Below are 6000 nucleotides of genomic sequence, written 5' to 3' on the forward strand. Positions count from 1 at the left end.
AGAAATATAATTATAAAATAAATAAAAAAGGACACATGTCAAGAAAAGAGCCACCCGGTGAAAATCACCGGGTGTAGCATCGTATTTCCCTGGTACATATTCCGATATAAAAAATATTGCCATCAATATTCCGTTTGGTTCAATGGAGACGTGATGACGTCGTATCTGCAAATTGAGCTTCTTCTCCAAAGGTAGCTGCCGGATCTCACCCCCGTTAGATCCGTTTGCCTCCTCTGAAATTTGATGTCGGAATTTCGAATTTCGGATCATCTTCCGTTTGGTTCATACGATTTGAATATTTCGATTATGTCGAGTTCCTTATGGTTTTCAATTAGACTTCTAATTTTTCTTTAATTTTTTTTTCTGGACATGTAATAAAGAGATTTTTTAATTGTGAAATGCAATCAGGGATGAAAAGGTTCAATTTTTCTTTTTTTCATATGGAAAAAAATACATACTTTGTTTCTTTACATATGGTGTTTTTCATTTGTTTGTACAGTGAAAAAGTTTGAAGTAAATAAGTTATGTCATTTTATTTCGAACAATATGAATTTATTTTGTGGTGGCTGTAGCATTATGCGAAACTCTTAGTGAGTTTTGTAATGGATAAATAAGTAAATTCATGTTTACATAGTTGTTTATACAGTGTGGTTATCATGTTTATATAACTGTTTATACAGAGCGATTTTCATGTATACATTGTTGTTTATACAGAGTGGTTTTCATGTTTATATAATTGTTTATAAATAGTGGTTTTCATGTTTATATAATATAACTGTTTATATATAGTGGTTTTCATATTTATATAGTTGTTTATACACGGTGGTTATCATGTTTATATAGTTGTTTATACATAGTGATTTTAATGTTTATATAGCTATTTATACATAGTGTTTTTCATGTTTATATAGTTGTTTATACATAGTGGTTTTCATGTTTATATAGTTGTTTATGCATAGTGGTTTTCATGTTTAAAAAGAATAAACCACATACAAGACATGAATCCAAAACATGTTGCCGAAACCCACTATTTTCAACCGGGTTTTTTTGCAAAATCTACCCCTGTGAAATCTCTAATTGCTAAAAACCCCATCGTGTTAAAATAATTAGCAACGACCCCTCTATGAAAATAAATCAAAGCCAAAAAAATCCCTAACAACTCATCGTATAATGCACGCGCGAATTGTGCATGTAGGAGTGTGTGTTTTTACTTGAAAATTCGAAAATACCCTCGGATTGTTTTGTAAAAAAAAATCCAATTTGATTTAAATATAAATAATCCAAAACTTTGGATCAAATTGCAATTTTTAAAATTTCTTAAACACAGAAAAATAAATTGCGTCTTCCCCAAATTATTATCCCCCATTGAAATCGCCCGACCACCAACAAACTCTGACGGCCACCACCACCAGCAAACTTCGACGACCACCACCACCAACAAACTCCGACGACCACCACCACCACCGGCAATCACCTCGTCAAGCTGCCGGCTCCTAACAGAGTGAAAGAACATTTCTTCCCCAAAATTATTTTTCATCCCATTGAAATCACCACCACCACCACCAAACTCACAACACCACCTCCGGGCTCCGGCAATCACCTTTTCACGCCGCGCCGCTACCTCTTCCTTCTACCACCCACCTCCTCTGCTCTTCTCGCCATAGACACCCTGACCCTCCACCGCCAAATTCTCAAAATCCCCGCCCCCCTATCTATCTCCCCCGTCAGCCACCTTTACTTGAGATTTGATTGTGGCGAGATGTGAGACATGAACATTGAAGAATCACCATTATTTTTTTCACAGTGTTGGAGAAGAGGGACTTCAATTGGAGAAGAAGACATTGGGTTGGGTTTTGTTGCAATGGTTATTTGCATTTTGTTATGTTTTCTTTTTTGTTTTGTTTTTTTTTTTTTTTTAATATTTCCTTACAGTTTTGTAAGGGTAGTTCAGCCATTTCATATAAGTGAATATTCAATTTCGAAACAGGGACTGGTGTGCTTTGAAAAATACAATATAAGGGTTTTTTTGCTAATATTTTTAACGCGAGGTGTTTTTTACCAATTAGAAATAACACAGGGGAGTCTGTGCTATTAGCTCATTTTCAACCAAATAATTCACTTTAAAAACAACTATTCTAAGTAAAATACCGGTTGTTGTGGTTCTACAGTATTGCCAATGATAACATCTTCATGAAGTGGTGAATGGAGTGGCGAATCATTTGATTCAACCTGCTGTATGGGTTGAAGATTAACTTTATCTTGAGGAAAATAAGATGGTAAAATATCCACCCTAATTTCCTCAAGTTCTACATTTCTTGATTCAACACTCCCACTAACTTCACCATTCTCTAAGAATTTGGCGTTTCCAGTTTCAACTATCCTCGTAGTATGGTTAGGACAATAAAATCTGTATACCCTTTTGACTTTAGTGGATAACCAATAAAATATCCAAAAAATGTTCTAGGATCCAATTTCTTTTCATTTGGATTGTATATTCTAGCCTCTGCAGGACAACCCCAAACATGTAAATGTCTTAAGCTAGGTTTCCTACCAGTCCACAACTCGTAGGGAGTTGTTGGGACTGCCTTACCGGGAACCCGGTTTAAGATATACATAGCGGTTTTCAAGGCTTCATTCCAAAGTGAAATGGGTACAGTTGAATTACTTAACATACTCCTAACCATATCCATAAGAGTACGATTACGACGTTCAGCAACTCCATTCTGCTGTGGTGTTCCAGGCATTTTGTATTGAGCACAAATACCACACTTTTCTAAGAATTTAGCAAATGGGCCAGGATTTTGTCCCGACTCATCATATCTATCATACTATTCCCCACCCCGATCTGATCGTATAACTTTAATTTTTCTATCTAATTGTCTTTCGACATTCGTAACAAACACCTCAAGCATGTCAACGTCTTGAGATTTTCATGAATTAGATAGAGATAACCATAACGAGATAGATCATCAATGAAGGTGATAAAATACTTTTCTCCACTAAAACATGGAATAGGTAGTGAGCAGATATCTGTATGGATTAACTCAAGAAGCTCTTTACTTCTTGTGGCACCTCTTTTATTGTGTTTGGTTTGCTTACCCTTAATGCAATCCACACACACTTGAAAATCAGTAAAATCTAGATTTTCCAAAATTCCAGTTTTTACCAATCTTTCTATTCTTTCCTTGGAGATATGCCCCAATCGTTTATGCCACGAGATAGAAGAATTTTCGTTATTTAGGCTTCGCTTTACGCCAACTTCCGAATGAGTGGTTAATAATGATTGTTCAAACTCATGATTCAAAGATATTTTATATAAACTATCACATAAAATACGGGAACCAATTATTATTGAATTAAACATAAAACTGAGTTTTCCACAACCAATTAAAGCTGAATAACCACAAACATCCAGTTTTCACAAAGAAACCAAATTCCTAGAAAACGAAGGTACATAAAAAGTGTTTTCAAGATCCATCTTATAACCCGTCTCTAATATGAGGCGATAAGTTCCAACAAACGCCACCTTAGATTTGAGACGGTTCCCCATATAGATGTACTTTTCACTTTCCTCCGGTTTCCGAGTTGTAAGGAATCCCTGTAATGAATTTGTGATATGAGTTGTAGCACCAGAATCAAGCCACCAAGTGTAAGAAGGAACTTCAATAAGATTTGATTCATAACATACAAAAGAAAGATGAATACCTTTCTTTTCGAACCAAGCCTTTCGTTTCTCACAATCCTTCTTTACGTGTCCCTTCTTGTTACAAAAGTAACAGGTGACAACAAAAGCCTTTCGATGACCCTGACTACTTTCACCAGGTTCATATCTTTTGTTTGGTGTGAATTTCTTTCCACTCTTCACAAATTTCCCTTTCTTCTTCATACTTCCATGAGTTACAGCCAATGCAAAGTGATTTCCTTCTTGCTTTAATCTCACTTCCTCTTGAATACACATACTAGTCAGCTCATTCAAATTCCACTTATCTTTTTGAGTATTATAGTGGATTTTGAATGGGCCGAACTTTGATGGAAGTGAGTTAAGGATAAATTGCACAAGGAAGGACTCTTCCACTTTCATGCCAAGAGCTCCAAGTTTGGCAGCCTTATCAGTCATATTCAGGATGTGTTCCTGAATTCCCTTATCAACACCATATTTCATGGTAGTCAATTCAGCCATGAGTGTCCCTGCTAACGACTTGTCCGCTGATTTAAAGCGTTCTTTAATAGCCGTTAACAGTTCCATAGCATTGTCAACCTCGGGAAGGGAAGTCTTAATGTTATTAGCAACAGTCATTCTAATAAGCATAAGACTAAGCCTACTGGACTTGGTCCAGACTTCAATTAGGCTAACTTCTTCCTCACTGTTAGCATCCGTTATTTCCCCAGGTTTTTCAGTAAGCAATGCTAGGTCCAAATCCATAACACCCAAGGTGAATTGAATTTGTTCATACCATTCGGAGAAATTTGACCCATTAAGTGTCTTAATACCAGAAGCATGCGAGTACAATGAAGTAGGAATAGCAACTTAAATAAATATAGCAAATATATAAGGTAAAGATAAAAGGATGCCCGCATAAGACCTTGAGTCAAATAAGATGAACTATCGATATCACTACAAGTTCGCCTTTGGGTGAAATACAACATACCTATTGTTCACTCTATGTTGGTGTAAATGATCTTTTATAACACCTAAGTATGGTCTAACATAATTTGTCTCACTTGTCAATTATTCATGTTACCTTTAGGTAAAAAATTCTAATTGCTAAGTAATACAAATTATGATACCCTACCCAGTTCATAATTAATTAAAATCGACTATCCTTTGAGCTAGTCTCAATTTCTTAATTATGACTGCAAATTGAGAATATTATAATCTTTAATATCATATAAATGATTAAACTTTCATATAGTTCTTATATTTATTAGATTTACTAATCTAGGTCACTTTAGCAACTACAAGATTAGTAAATTTAATAAATATAAAACTAATAATATTCTCGTAATTTTATTTGAATGATAATTAAAATAATATAAACTAACCGTATAATTTAATTTGAACAGAATGATTATGAAAAGTAGAATCCACACAGAATGATTCTCAATTTACATAATTATAACCTTAATAACCATTGATTAACTCTAATAACCATTAGTCCATACAATTGCATAATAATATATGACGAGGACGTTGTTTTTTTTTTTTTTTTTTTTTTCACGTGTGTTTATCATATTACACACACAACACGCTGTACACACACATTTTGACTTATATAATACTCAAAATACAGCCATATATAATTCAGACAATATGCATATACAAATCAATGCATTGGATATAATAATAAAATAAATGAAAAATAGAACAGTAAAACCCACAAGGTCTTGACACTTTTGTCAAAACATTAATTCGTTGAAAGGGTGTGATTTTACAGGAATAATAATAATTACCCAATTACTTAAAACAGATTATAAATATCAAAACACAAATAATAATAATTATAATCACAATTCAATTTTATGAAATCATAAATCCGTAAGATTAACATATAACATATTTTAGTTTTAAGATGAATCGATTTCAAAACCCTGCTCTGATACCAATTGAAAGATTTTTATTTAATTTTATGCGGAAAACCTTAATCACAGAATCTTGAAATCAAATTCATCTTAAGAATATAATCACGTAATAGAGATTATCGACATACCGTTTGCCATGGATTTCGATAGAGACGATGAACGATAGCAATCTACAAGCCGAGCCTAGCCAGGCCTCCTTTGAATCTCCTTGAGAACTTTATTCGTAGCACACCTTCTTCTCTCTATCTCTCTAATATCACAACTCACGAATATTTCTGTAAGTGATGGAATTCTCAATTGTGTCTGATGGTTGAGGAGAAGAGTTGTGGATGCTTTTATAGACGAGAGAAGAGGGCCACGATTCTTTGTAACGGCAGAAGACAAATCCCACCCATCATGGTCTTTTATTGTCTTATTACG

This window comes from Erythranthe guttata, chromosome 7 (genome assembly GCF_056151865.1).
Source record: "Erythranthe guttata isolate IM_541 chromosome 7, IM_541, whole genome shotgun sequence".
NCBI lineage: Eukaryota > Viridiplantae > Streptophyta > Magnoliopsida > Lamiales > Phrymaceae > Erythranthe > Erythranthe guttata.